The sequence below is a fragment of the Ovis aries genome, chromosome 25 (assembly GCF_016772045.2).
Source record: "Ovis aries strain OAR_USU_Benz2616 breed Rambouillet chromosome 25, ARS-UI_Ramb_v3.0, whole genome shotgun sequence".
Lineage (NCBI taxonomy): Eukaryota > Metazoa > Chordata > Mammalia > Artiodactyla > Bovidae > Ovis > Ovis aries.
In genome coordinates, this window is record NC_056078.1 from 13,058,578 (window position 1) to 13,073,754 (window position 15,177).

Genomic DNA, 15,177 nt, shown 5'->3' on the forward strand with positions numbered 1-15,177 from the left:
TGTTCTGTTCAGTTCAGTTCAGTTGTTCAGTCGTGTCCGACTCTTTGGGACTCCATGGACTGCAGTACACCAGGCCTCCCTGTCCATCACTAACTCCCAGAGTTCACTCAAACTCATGTCCATTGAGTTGGTGATGCCATCCAACCATCTCATCCTCTGTTGTCCCCTTCTCCTCCTGCCTTCAACCTTCCTGGCATCAGGGTCTTTTCTAATGAGTTAGTTCTTCGCATCAGGTACCCAAAGTACTGGAGTTTCAGCTTCAGCATCAGATGAAGAAAAAATGGAAACAGGGACAGATTTTATTTTCTTGGGCTCCAAAGTCACTGCAGACAACCACCGCAATGATGAAATTAAAAGACGCTTGCTTGCTCCTTGGAAGAAAAGCTATGACAAACTTGGACAGCATATTTAAAAAGTAGAGATGTTACTTTGCTGACCAAGGTCTGTATGGTCAAAGCTACGGTTTTTCCAGTAGTCATGCATGGATGTGAGAGTTGGACCATAAAGAAGGCTGAGTGACGACTGATGCTTTCAAACTGTGGTGCTGGGGAAGACTCTTGAGATTTCCTTGGACAGCAAGATCAAACCAGTCAGTCTTAAAGGAAGTCAACCCTGAATATTTATTCTAAGGACTGATGCTGAAATTGAAGCTCCAATAATCTGGCAACCTGATGTGAAGAGCCAACTCACTGGAAAAGACCCTGATGCTGAGAAAGGTTTAGGGCAGGAGGAGAAAGGACAACAGAGGGATGAGGTGATTGGATGGCATCACCGACTCAATGGACAGGAGTTTGAGCAAGCTCTGGGAAACGGTGAAGAACAGAGAAGCCTGGCATGTTTCAGTCCATGGGGTCATAAAAAGTCAGACACAACTTAGCAACTGAACAAGTGAACTCACATGATGCCACCAGGCTTTAAATCAATCATTTCCTCCTCAGTTCAGGTGACCTGGCTTTAGGTCAGGTCCCCCTGGCAGGGGGTTGGAAACAGTAAAGAATCAGATAGAAAGAAAAGAAATCCTTTGGGGAGAACTCTAGAGAAAAAGAAAGGGCACAGGATTGAGCACAGCCCACCCAGCCAATACAGACTTCGGGTTCAGGACCAGCAGCTTTGTTTTCCAGATGCTGATACCATCACAGAGCTGCAGCTTAAAACCTTTCCCAGCACCCCACCAGGCTGGAAAGCAGATACTTCTGGGGCCAGAACCCTGCCTCTGGAGAAACAAAAGTCAGTCCAGTCCGCCTGTCAGGCTGTATAACCACTGGGTCAGCCCACCAGTCTGGAAGTGCCACCACCAAAGCTGACGGCCGACTTCTGCCCCGTATTTGAGGTGAGGCCATTTGAGCTGTAAATTCAGAGGTACCCGATAACCAGCTCCTCCTCTCTGGGCACCTTCCTGGGGTCCTGCCAACACCACGTCCTCCCTAGTCTCCGAGCCGGGAGGTCTGGGCAGGGAGCTGCGGGCGGGCCCTGATGGTGCTCTGGCGCCCTCTTGTGGAGGTCGGCTCTAAGGGCAACTCGCAGCCCTTCCTCCTGCCTCCCTCCCTCTGCCCAGCCCGGGGACAGCGCGGGCTGATGCTCAAGAAATCTGACCTTAAGATTTTTTTTTCTGTTTATTTATTTTGAAATATTGGACTTGACCAAAGGCCACTTGACAAAGAGTATTTCTAATCAAAGAAAGAGTAAATGACAGGAAGGAATATGTTCTTTCATGATACTTGAATCATCAGGGTGGGTGCGGTTCCTTCTCGGGTCTGTTCTACCCGACCTCTCTACGTGTTCACGCTTTCTCAGTGTGTCAGAGAGAAAGATTTATAATAGGATAGATCCCAGGCTTTGAATCCCAGCTTTCCTTCTTCCAACTTTTCCTCTTCAGTATGTTTATTCACCTCTTGACACTGTTTTTGTAACATGCAGAAAATAAAACCCATTTTGTGTAACTTAGAATTAAATGAGATAAAATGTCAAGGACGGTATTGGTCAATAGAATTTAAAGAAAATCTCTACCATTTCCTTTAGCTCCTTTCTCAAAGCAGGTGTTAATTCCTTGTCCAGAATACTCTGTTTTCTCTTCGGGGACTTATATGTTCCTTTTCTCATGTCTTTATCCTCATCAGTTCCACCAACTCCTACATTTATAAGCTTACTCATAATTTCCTCACCCTTAAAAATATTTCTTTAGTTGTTTGTCAGTTGCTTCATTTGCTATTATTTTCTCCCATTCAGAAGGCTGTCTTTTCACCTTGCTTATATTTTCCTTTGTTGTGCAGAAGCTTTTAATTTTAATTAGATCCCATTTGTTTATTTTTGCTTTTATTTCCAGAATTCTGGGAGGTGGATCATAGAGGATCCTGCTGTGATTTATTTCTGAGAGTGTTTTGCCTATATTCTCCTCTAGGAGTTTTATAGTTTCTGATCTTACATTTAGATCTTTAATCCATTTTGAGTTTATTTTTGTGTACGGTGTTAGAAAGTGATCTAGTTTCATTCTTTTACAAGTGGTTGACCAGTTTTCCCAGCACCACTTGTTAAAGAGATTGTCTTTACTCCATTGTATATTCTTGCCTCCTTTGTCAAAGATAAGGTGTCCATATGTGTGTGGATTTATCTCTGGGCTTTCTATTTTGGCAATGACGACCCTGTATGCAAGACAGGAAAAAAGACACAGATGTGTATAACGGACTTTTGGACTCAGAGGGAGAGGGAGAGGGTGGGATGATTTGGGAGAATGGGAATTCTAACATGTATACTATCATGTAAGAATTGAATCGCCAGTCCATGTCTGACGTAGGGTGCAGCATGCTTGGGGCTGGTGCATGGGGATGACCCAGAGAGATGTTGTGGGGAGGGAGGTGGGGGGGAGGGTCATGTTTGGGAACGCATGTAAGAATTAAAGATTTTAAAATTAAAAAAAAATAAAATAAAAAATATTTCTTTAAACAATCTCAGTTCCTTGCTTTGACTCCTGATTAAGCAGCAATTCTGTATTTAGCCATCCCTTTTACATGGAACTTTGTGAAAAATTTCACCTGCTGTTTCCTTTTCCCATTCCTTCTTCTATGTATTTATTCGGCTGCACTGGGTCTTAGTTATGACATGTGGGATCTAGTTCCCTGACCAGGGATGGAAACCAGGCCCCCTGCTTTGGGAGCATGGATCCTTAGCCACTGGACGTCCAGGGAAGTCCCTCCCATTCAATCTTCAGTGGCTCCACCCACTAGACGGGAAACTCCAGTGGCCTCCAGACAGCCAAAGCCAGGGGCTGGCTTCCTTCTTCGAAGTCTGAAGACTTGACTGACAGCTCAGTTTTCCTGATTATGTTTATTTGCTATTTGTGGATTGTTCAAGACCCATTTTCCTTAGCTTCCCCACTGTAAGGCTTTTCTAATTTGATTCTCCTCCTTCTGCTCTGATGGTTATTTTTGAGTCCCTTTAATTAGTAGCATCTTCTCCTTTAATCACTTTTTTCAAACTAGTATTTCTTCCTTTTCTTTTCCTGCTCCGCCCATGACCTCTTTGAGTCACCTTATGAAGGCTTTACAACTTTTCATAGTCATTCATTTTATCCTTACCTCTAGGTACATGGGAGGATTGCATTTTTACCTTCCCTAAAGTCAACAGTGTGTTGAAAAGTAGAGACATAACTCTGCGACAAGAGTCTGTAAGGTTAAGGTATGGTCTTCCCAGTGGTCACCTACGGTTGTGAGAGATGGACTATAAAGAAGGCAGAATGCCAAAGAATTGATGCCTTTGAACTGCGGTGCTGGAGAAGACTCCTCAAAGTCCCTCGGACAGCAAGGAGATCAAACCTGTCAATCTTAAGGAAAATCAACCCTGAATACTCACCGGAAAGCCATGCTGAAGCTGAAGCTCCAGTATTTTGGTCCTCTTATGAGAACAGCCAGCTCACTGGAAAAGTCCCTGATGCTGGGAAAGATTGAGGGCAGAAGGAGAAGGGGGCATCAGAGGATGAGATGGCTGGATGGAATCACCAATGCAACGGACATGAACTTGGGCAAACTTTGGGAGATGAGGAGGGACACGGAGGCCCAGCGTGCTACAGTCCACGGGATCACCAAGAGTCAGACATGACTGGGTGACTGAACAACAACAAAGTTGCAAAGAGATCAAACCAGTCAATCCTAAAAGAAATCAACCCTGAACATTCATTGGAAAGACTGACCCTGAAGCTGAAGCTCCAATACTTTGGCAACCTGATGCAAAGAGCTGACTCATTGGAAAAGACCCTGATGCTGGGAAAGACTGAGGGCAGGAGGAGAAGGGGATGAGGATGAGATGGTTGGATACCACCATCGACTCAATCGACATGAGTCTGAGCAAACTCCAGGAGACACTGAAAGACAGGGAAGCCTGGTGGGCTGCAGTCCATGAGATCACAAAGAGCCTGACACGACTTAGCAGCTAAATAACAACAGAGTCGCTCCACATAGAAGCAATCACAGATCCTGTTTATTCTATCTAAACTTAAGAAAAAAATCTTTCCTGTTAATTCCAATTGAGCCTCCCAATCTCACCCAATCTCGTGCCAGATGGTCTCTTCATACAAATTCTGCCCTTCCTGGATTCTGTTCTCCACATCACAGCCAGGATGCCCCTACTTAGAACCATTCCCTTTGCCCTTCAAGTGAAATCCTTAACATCACACAGACACTCTGGACTGATCTGCTGCTCTCCTCTCTCTCACACTTAAGTTCTCTGCTGCAGCCACTCTGACCTCTCCCATTTCCCTCAAACTCCTGTGTTTCTTGACCTGCATCTCAGAATACTGTCCATTCTGACATTGCAAACCTAGGAGTTCCCTTGCCATTTTCCTCTTACTTGACTCATATGAATCCTTTACATCTCAGCCTATATATCATACATCACAATGCCTGATACACAAGAACAAATAAATATTTGTGGCTCAGTCCCCTCGATTATTCCAGCTGAGACTTCCACAAACTCTGATCCACACTGCTGAAATAGCCTCCAATGTCTTCTGTGTCATTCTTTCCCTTTCAACTACAGTGAGTCCCCTATACACTGGCCTTCAAGTTTCGAACATCAAAGATGCAAACGTGCGTTCCATCAATGTCAGGCATGAATGCAGTTGTGGCTTGCCCTCAGTCTTCTATTGGTAATGACCCTTTAGCTCTGCCATCTCCCACCTCCCTCCCGCCTCCAGTCAGTAATTCTTGCCTGTCCACTCAATGCCAGCCCCTTTATGCCAGCTATTGTACTGGAGTATTGTATTGGAGTTTCAGCTTCAACATCAGCCCTTCCAATGAATACTCAGGACTGAGTTCCTTTAGGATGGACTGGTTGGATCTCCTTGCAGTCCAAGGGACTCTCAAGTGTCTTCTCCAACACCACAGTTCAAAAGTTTCAATTCTTCGGTGCTCAGCTTTCTTTATAGTCCAACTCTCACATCCTTACATGACCACTGGAAAAACCATGGCTTTGACTAGATGGACCTTTGTTGGCAAAGTAATGTCTCTGCTTTTTAGCATGCTGTCTATGTTGGTCATAGGTTTTCTTCCAAGGATCAAGCATCTTTTTAATTTCATGGCTGCAGCCACCATCTGCAGTGATTTTGGAGCCCAAGAAAATAAAATCTGTCACTGTTTCCATCGTTTCCCCATCTATTTGCCATGAAATGATGGGACCAGATGCCATGATCTTTGTTTTTTGAAGGTTGAGTTTTAAATCAGCTTTTCACTCTCCTCTTTCACCTTCATCAAGAGGCTTAGTTCTTTGCTTTCTGCTCTGTCTTCTGCATATCTGAGGTTATTGGTATTTTTCCCACCAATCTTGATCCCAGCTTGTGCTTCATACAGCCTGGCATTTCGTATGATGTATTCTTCATATAAGTTAAATGAGCAGAGTGAAAATATACAGCTTTGACGTACTCCTTTCCCAATTTGGAACTAGTCCATTGTTCCATGTCCAGTTCTAACTGTTGCTTCTTGATCTGCATACAGATGTCTCAGGAGGCAGGTCAGGTGGTATAGTATTCTCATCTCTTTAAGAATTTTCCAGTTTGTTGTGACCCACGCTGTCAAAGGCTTTGGCCTAGTCAATAACGCAGAATTAAATGTTTTTCTGGAACTCTCTTGCTTTTTTGATGATCCAGTGGATGTTGGCAATTTGATCTCTGGTTCCTCTGCCTTTTCTAAATCCAGCTTGAACATCTGGAAGTTCACAGTTCATGTACTGTTAAAGCCTGGCTTGGAGAATTTTGAGCATTACTTTGCTGGTGTGTGAGATGAGTGCTATTGTGCAGTAGTTTGAGCATTGCCTTTCTTTGGGATTGGAATGAAAACTGACCTTCCCTAGTCCTGTGGCCATTGCTGAGTTTTCCCAATTTGCTGGCATATTGAGTGCAGCACTTTCACAGAATCATCTTTTAGGATTTGAAATAGCTCAGCTGGAATTCCATCACCTCCACTAGTTTTGTTCATAGTGATGCTTCCTAAGGCCTACTTGACTTCACATTCCAGGATATCTCGCTCTAGGTGAGTGATCACACCATCGTGGTTATCTGGGTCATGAAGATCTTTTTTGTATAGTTCTTCTGTGTACTCTTGCCACCTCTTCTTAATGTTTTCTGCCTCTGTTAGGTCCATACCATTTCTGTCCTTTATTGAGCCCATCTTTGCATGAAATGTTCCCTTTGTACCTCTAATTTTCTTGAAGAGATCTCTAGTTTTTCCCATTCTACTGTTTTCCTCTATTTCTTTGCACTGATCACTGAGGAAGGCTTTCCTATCTCTCCTTGCTATTCTTTGGAAATCTGCATTCAGATGAGTCTATCTTTCCCTTTCTTGTGGCTCAGCTGGTAAAGAATCCTCCTGCAATGGGGAAGACCTGGGTCCGATCCCTGGATTGGGATGATCCCCTGGAGAAGGGAAAGGCTGCCCACTCCAGTATTCTGGTCTAGAGAATTCCATGGACTGTATAGTCCATGGGGTCACAAAGAGTTGGACACACCTGAGCAACTTTCTTGTCTTTTGGCTGCCACTAAATCACAGTTTAGTATCATCAAGGTTATACTGAATTTTACACAGCTTACTTTACAGGCAAATTTGTGAACTTAATTCCTTTCCAATAGGTACAAGATCTAATAGTAAACTACCCAAAAGGATGGATAATTTATATTGCTACTTTAAACAAGAGAAACAATAAAACAATGACTTATGAGAATAAGCTACATTGAGAAATTGAAAGAAATGATACACTGGGAACCAATGAAAATCACACTAAATAGAGTCAGAAAAGTAGAACACATCATCTTTATACCTCTATATTTAAATACATACTCACATCATCTTTATACCTCTATATTTAAATACATACTGACATAGTAGGGAATAAAGAGTTCAACAGAAAATTCTTAGAGAGCAGAATGTTTTGTAAAATAAATACATGATGGCAATTCTCTTAGAAATGTATAAGCATTTCTTAAAAGGCTAATAAGTCTTTTCCAAATATACAGGAATATTTTTGCCATCCAAAAGCATTAGGATTGTCAACTAAGACGACTCAAGTGGGATCTAAGTGAAACTTTCTCCTGGTGTCTAATTCATCAAAGTCAAGTTATTAAGGTATTTATTTCAGAAGTAGGTTTCATTGTGTAAAGATTCCTGCCTTTCCCTAACTTCAAATATCAGTATATTTGCATTATCAAGGATATAAATATAAAGCATGTTGATATCCTTGTGGTCTGGGATAACTATTAATGTCTTTTTCTGTTTGGGTAGAATTAATTTGTTTATTTTCAAATTGATATGAAATCAAATAACTTTGTCTTGTTTCTATGTCTTTTATAAAGTTAAGGACAATTGAAATAATAGTTACATTGCAAGATTATATATGACCATAAAGAATGGCAAAAGCATTACTACTTTATTTTATTTATTTATTTTTGGCTCCAAGTGTGATGTGGCATCCAACTAAAGATCAAACCCACGCACCCTGCAGTGGAAAAGTGGAGTCTTAACCACTGGACCGCCAGGGAAGTCCCCAAAAGCATTAATTTAGAATTTATTTTTTTGAAGAATTTAGTGGACTTCCCTGGTGGTACAGTGGATAAGAATCCACCTGCCAGTGCAGGGAATACAAGTTCGATCCTTATCCGGAAGATTCCACACGCTGCGGAGCAAGTAAGCCCCTGCTCCACAAATACTGAGTGCGCCTCCCAGAGACCTAAAGCCGCAACCACGGAGCCCGAGCGCGGCACCTGCTGAAGCCTGTGTGCGTGCCTAGTCTGCTCTGCAACAGGGGAAGCCACCACTATGAGAAACCCGAGCACAGAGAAGAGCAGCCCTCACTCACTGCAATCAGAGAAACTCCCCAAGCAAAAACCAAGACCAGGCACAACCATAAATAAATAAAAAGAATTTTGTAGTAATAAAAAGAAGAGAGAATGCTGGAGGTCATATAGTGTGGATACCATTCTAGTAAAATCTCTGAGAAAGCGTGAATGAGTAATTCTACATTACCTAATGTTATGGTATAACCAAACATTAATCAAAACAAAAATGAGGTCCATATACATACAAAATCCACTCTCTATAGAGCCCCAAATGAACTCTTGGGTGGTAGTAAGGCTCTTAAAACAATAACATTTTAAGTGCATAGCTATTACAAACCCATTTGATATTCCTTTTAATTGCCATGATGCTAATGAATATAGTTTCTATTCAAACTGAGGTCATAAGTACTACTACAGCAGTTTCAATATAATTCAGGCTTAGTTAAGAAGAAGTAAATGGATATTTAAAATTACATGTTACCAGGAAGGAGGGAAAAAAACAATTAACAGCAAAACCTTAGTTTTGAATTCATGGTATGAGGCCTCTAATGTTGGATTTTCAATATTAAAAAAAACAACAACAGCAAACATTAGTTTTTTAAAATAGCAAATGAAAGATTTGTATTAAATTGTGTTCTTTCTTCTCTGGACATGTACAGAATACAATAATACAGGAAAACTTGCTGTATCACCCATTCCTTTTCCTTGCCTCAGCTGTTCTACGGATCAATTAGCCTGGAAAATAGAAACTGGGATGCAAAAAAATGATTCAGAAGGAGAGGCTGAAATTCACTTTACAATATTTAGTCTATGAAAAGAGTTTAAAAAATACCACTGAAGTGAGGTGAAAGTCGCTCAGTCATGTCCGACTCTTTGTGACTCCATGGACTATACAGTCCACGGAATTCTCCAGGCCAGAATACTGGGGTGGGTAATCTTCCCCTTCTCCAGGGGGTCTTCCCAAACCAGGAATCAAACCCAGGTCTCTGGCATTGCAGGCGGATTCTTTACCAGCTGAGCCACAAGGGAAGCACTAGGCCAATATATTTTAGCTGAAGGAAGAGGTAGTTGTGTATGCTATTTTATTTTGACTGGCCAGACAAATTCTAATGTTCCCTTTAATTTTTTACTACATTGGAGGACTGACACTTGAAAATCCAACATTAGAAAAAAAAGAAAAAAGAAAATCCAACATTAGAGACCTCATGCCATGAATTCAAGATGGTATTTTTCAATGTACAGGTCATAGAATGACCCCTGGATGTTTGTTAAAAACAAACATTCCTGTGCCTCAACCAACTTCTACCGAGACAGAATCATGAGAATCAGCATTTTGACAAGCAGCCTGAAAATTCTGACATACACATTTATTTAAGAGCCCCCCAGGTGGCTTAGCATTAAAGAAACTGCCTGCCAATGCAGGAGACACAGTAGATGCAGGCTTGATTCCTGGGTCGGGAAGATGCCCTGGAGAAAACGGCAACCCACTCCAGTATTCTAGGCTGGAAAATTCCATGGACAGAGGAGCCTGGAGGGTTACAGTCCATGGGGTTGCAAAGAGTATAAATATTACCTCATCCAACCTTCAGGCAGTTTCTTTTTCGTAAGAAGTATATTTATTTAGAGAGAAACACACTTCACAGAGTATGAACCATCTCAGAAGGTGAGACGTGTGCATGCTCAGTAGCTAAGTCATGATGAGTAAAGGTGGACAGAAAAACAGCTCTAGGGACCTTGAGGATTTATTGCCCCCAGCCACGGTTCTCAGGACTTCCCAGGTGGCACCAGCGGTAAAGAATCTGCCTGCCAACGCAGGCTATGCAAGAGACATGGGTTCAATCCCTGAGTGGTGAAGATCTCCTGGAGTAAAAAATGGCAACCCACTCACTCCAGTATTCTTGCCTGGAGAATCCCATGGACAGAAGAGCCTGGTGGGCTACAGTCCATGAGGTCACAGAGAGTCACACACTGAGCACACAAACTGAGCACAGCATGGTTCCTGCTAAACCACTTTTCACCACGGCCCAAAGGATCGTTCATCTTCTGTCTTTCAGACTCTTATTTAGTCTCTTTTGACAAACTCAAACTGCCTTTTGACCTCTTTAACAAAGCATCACTTTAACATCCCAGCCATGGTCTTGTCTTCTTTCTCCAAATAGCAGAAGCACTAATTGTCTGAACCAATCAATTTCCTATTTTACAGATTTACTTTCTTAGAGTTCATAGGTTACACTTGTCTGTAACTTTAGCACAAGGCTTTGCACAGAAAAGCAAACACTGAAAGATGAACCCCCCAGGTCGGTAGGTGCCCAACATGCTACTGGAGATCAGTGGAGAAATAACTCCAGAAAGGCTGAAGAGACTGAGCCAAAGCGAAAACAACACCCAGCTGTGGATGTGACTGGTTATGGAAGTAAAGTCCGATGCTGTAAAGAGCAACACTGCATAGGAACCTGGAATGTTAGGTCCATGAATCAAGGTAAATTGGAAGTGGTCAAATGGGAGATGGCAAGAGTGAACGTCAACATGTTAGGAACTAGCAAACTAAAATGGACTGGAATGGGTGAATTTAACTCAGATGACCATTATATCTACTACTGTGGGCAGGAATCCCTTAGAAGAAATGGAGTAGCCCTCATAGTCAACAAAAGAGTTGTAGTTGACATGCAGTACTTGGATGCAATTGGAAAAACAACAGAATGATCTCTGTTCATTTCCAAGGCAAACCATTCAATATCACAGTAATCCAAGTCTATGCCCCAACTAGTAATGCTGAAGAAGCTGAAGTTGAATGGTTCTGTGAAGAACTACAAGACCTTCTAGAACTAACACCCAAAAAAGATGTCTTTTTCATTATAGGGGACTGGAATGTAAAAGTAGGAAGTCAAGAAATACCTGGCTGCTGCTGCTGCTAAGTCGCTTCAGTCGTGTCCGATTCTATGCAACTCCATAGATGGCAGTCCACCAGGCTCCTCTGTCCCTGGGATTCTCCAGGCAAGAATACTGGAGTGGGTTGCCATTTTCTTCTCCAGGGGATCTTCCCGACCTAAGGATCGAACCCAGGTCTCCTGCGAAAGGCAAAGAAGAAAAGGAAAGATATACCCATTTAAATGCAGAGTTCCAAATAGAAAGGAGAGCTAAGAAAGCCTTCCTCAGTGGTCAGTGCAAAGAAATAAAGGAAAACAATAGAACAGGAAAGACTAGAGATCTCTTCCAGAAAAATTAGAGATACCAAGGGAACATTTCATGCAAAGATGGGCTCAATAAAGGACAGAAATGGTATGGACCTAACAGAAGCAGAAGATATTAAGAAGAGGTGGCAAGAACACACAGAAGAACTATACAAAAAAGATCTTCATGACCCAGATAATCATGATGGTGTGATCACTCACCTAGAGCCAGACATCCTGGAGTGCAAAGGCAAGTAGGCCTTCGGAAGCATCACTATAAACAAAGCTAGTGGAGGTGATGGAATTCCAGCTGAGCTATTTCAAATCCTAAAAGATGATGCTGTAAAGATGCTGCACTCGATATGCCTGCAAATTGGGAAAACTCACCAGTGGCCACAGGACTGGAAAAGGTCAGTTTTCATTCTAATCCCAAAGAAAGGCAACACCAAAAAAATGCTCAAACTACTGTGCAATTGCATTCATCTCACATGCTGGTAAAATAATGCTCAAAATTCTCCAAGCCAGGCTTCAACAGTACATGAACCATGAGCTTCCAGATATTCAAGCTGGATTTAGAAAAGGCAGAGGAAGCAGAGATCAAATTGCCAACATCCGTTGGATCATTGAAAAAGCCAGAGAGTTCCAGAAAAACATGTATTTCTGCTTTATTGACTATGCCAAAGCCTTTGACTGTGTGGATCACAACAAATTGTGGAAAATTCTGAAAGAGATGGGAATACAGACCACCTGACCTGCCTCTTGAGAAGTGTGTATGCAGGTCAGGAAGCAACAATTAGAACTGGACATGGAACAACAGACTGGTTCCAAATTGGGAAAGAAGTATGTCAAGGCTGTATATTGTCACCCTGCTTATTTAACTTATATGCAGAGACATCATGAGAAACACTGGGCTGGATGAAGCACAAGGTGGAATGAAGATTGCCAAGAGAAATATCGATAACCTTGGATATGCAGATGACACCCTTATGGCAGAAAGTGAAGAAGAACTAAAGAGCCTCTTGATGAAGGTGAAAGAGGAGAGTGAAAAAGCTGGCTTAAAACTCAGCATTCAGAAAACTAAGATCATGGCATCTGGTCCCATCACTTCATGGCAAATAGATGGGAAAACAGTGGAAACAGTGACAGACTTTAATTTTGGGGGCTCCAAAATCACTACAGATGGTGACTGCAGCCATGAAATTAAAAGACACTTTTCCTTGGAAGAATAGTTATGACCAATTTAGATAGCATATTAAAAAGCAGAGACATTACTTTGCCAACAAAGGTCCATCTAGTCAAAGCTATGGTTTTTCCAGTAGTCATGTATGGATGTGAGAGTTGGACTAAAAAGAAAGCTGAGTGCCAAAGAATTAATGCTTTTGAACTGTGGTGTTGGAGAAGACTTTTGAGAGTCCCTTGGACAGCAAGGAGATCCAACCAGTCCATCCTAAAGGAAATAAATCCTGAATATTCTTTGGAAGGACTGGTGCTAAAGCTGAAACTACAATATTTTGGCCACCTGATGCAAAGCACTGACTCATTGGTAAAGACCCGATGCTGGGAGAGATTGAAGGTGGGAGGAGAAGGGGATGACAGAGGATGAGATGGTTGGATGGCATCACCAACTCAATGGACATGAGTCTGAGTAAATTCCGGGAGTTGGTGATGGACAGGGAGGCCTGGCATGCTGCAGTCCATTGGGGTCTCAAAGTGTCAGACACGACTGAGTGACTAAACTGAACTGAACTGAACTTGCACAGAAAAAGTACTTAAATCTTCAAAATATTAATTGTCTTGCTTATAACTCTTCTCTGTAGGTAAATCCCTACAACACTGACTTCAGTACAACACTGACTCCAAACAGCCCACTGGTCTCTAACAGAATGCTACTTAAAGTTGCTTAATATTACAAAAAAATAATCGATATATCATTTGCTATTTATTAACTCCTTAAGTGTGTCAAGTCCTAGAATAAGCACTAAGCACGTTACCACATTAAATTCTCACAACCATTTTGAAATGGGCATTATGATCTCCATTTGACTGAAGAAAGACATTGGAAACTGAGGCAGAGGAATTCAAAGGAACTATCCCAAAGCCACATACCCGAGGAGCAGCAAGGCTGAAAAGAGCGAACCTATGTTTCTCTGACTCAAAGCATGCGCGTTATCTCCACTACGTTATACTAGAGACAGAGAGATTTGGTGTTCTCTCATCATGTCGAACTTACGGCCAAGAACCCGAGAATGTCTGGGTCTTGCAATAAAGATACTTCCAGTATACTGTTTGTAACTCTCTATTTTCTACACTCCTAATGTATACACAGTATACATCCTAAAAGTAAGCCACTGTGAAAAAAGAAAAGATTTTTTGAGACCAACAGATACTGTTCAATGACTACAGACAGCAAAAAGCTCTAAACTCTATCACTATTCTCTATGCTATTTACCTGCAGACAGCCTAAAGACAACTGAAAAACTCAAAGGCAACGACTTGAAAGTTCACAAGGAGCTCTGATAAGCTTTTGCCCAAGCAATTACTGACCATTAAATGCCGGAAGCGTTCACATACACATATATGCATAAAAAATTGAAAAAAATCTATAAAGACAATGAAATTTTTTTCATATGTTCTTAGCTTCCTTACCCAGAAAACAGACCAAGAGACTCTATTTCAGTTTCACAGCTGCCAGAACTTTGAAGACTTCAGAGAATAAACCACACGTGTTGGATTGTTTCGGTTGTTCCAATCACCAGCTAATACAGTAATGATCAGCCTGCCTGAGGTGTTCAACAACGTCGACAGCTTGCGGGAATAATGACATGCTGCTCACGTGGCGGCGGCATTGTAAATGCGCTGGTCACTGAGTTGTAACCCACCAGGGTTCTCTACATCTGCACATAGTGAGACACTGGTCCATACTTGGTGCTCTGTGGGGAGAAAACTGCCACAAGGATGGGTTTTTAGTATGCAAAGGCATCTTCAAATGTCAGAAAATAAGTGAGCTACACTCTCACTTTTACAGTGTTTTCCCTGAGCTGCTATAGAACAGTCGAGGACAGTAAGCCTTAAAGTACCCCTACTCTCTTCTCATGGGCTTCCCTGGTGGCTGAGATGGTAAAGAATCCCCGACCAGGAAGACTCCACATGCCACAGAGCAGCTAAGCCCATGCACCAGAACTATTGAGCCTGTGCTCGAGAGCCCAGGAATCGCAACTACTGAGCCCACGTGCCGAGGTTGTTGAAGCCTGAGCGCCCTAGAACCTGTGCTCCACAGCGGGAAAGGCCGCTGCAAAGGAAGCAGCCCCTGCTCACTGGAACTAGGGAAAAGCCCAACCAGCAACAGAGACCCAGGGCAGCCAGTAAATAAACAAATAAAATTACTTTGAAAAGCTTTTTAAGTGTTATTATAAACCCATGATGATGTTATCTTTTTTTTTAAATGTAGATATATGTTCTAACTCTGCCCACTGACAAAGTCGCCAAACAAGGACCAACCTCTGGCCCCAGCTTATCACCACTCAATATCATTTTCTATTAAGAGAAAACTAAGCTCCTGGAGAAATGGCTGATTCCAGGGCTGGAAATGGTAAAAGGTGTCTGGAACATATTGTCATATTAGAAACAAATAAATTACTGGAGACAGACGACCATTCAAAAATCCCCAGGGTCAAAGAAGAAAGATTTTAATTA

At 42.2% G+C, this 15,177-nt stretch overlaps 1 protein-coding gene across 4 annotated transcripts in view; it reads right to left on the bottom strand.

Moving 5' to 3' along the window:
• The window catches only part of RASGEF1A (RasGEF domain family member 1A), a 176,690-nt gene that overhangs the window by 137,115 nt on the left and 24,398 nt on the right, over positions 1 to 15,177 (bottom strand). For 2 of the 4 annotated variants that reach the window (XM_060406417.1, XM_060406416.1), the window contains 2 exons: positions 14,131 to 14,428; positions 11,210 to 11,382 (listed from right to left, as the gene is read on the bottom strand). The gene's annotated coding sequence lies outside the window, so the exon portion shown is untranslated. The remainder of the gene's footprint in view (positions 1 to 11,209; positions 11,383 to 14,130; positions 14,429 to 15,177) is intronic. The other 2 variants (XM_060406415.1, XM_060406418.1) reach the window with 1 other exon arrangement.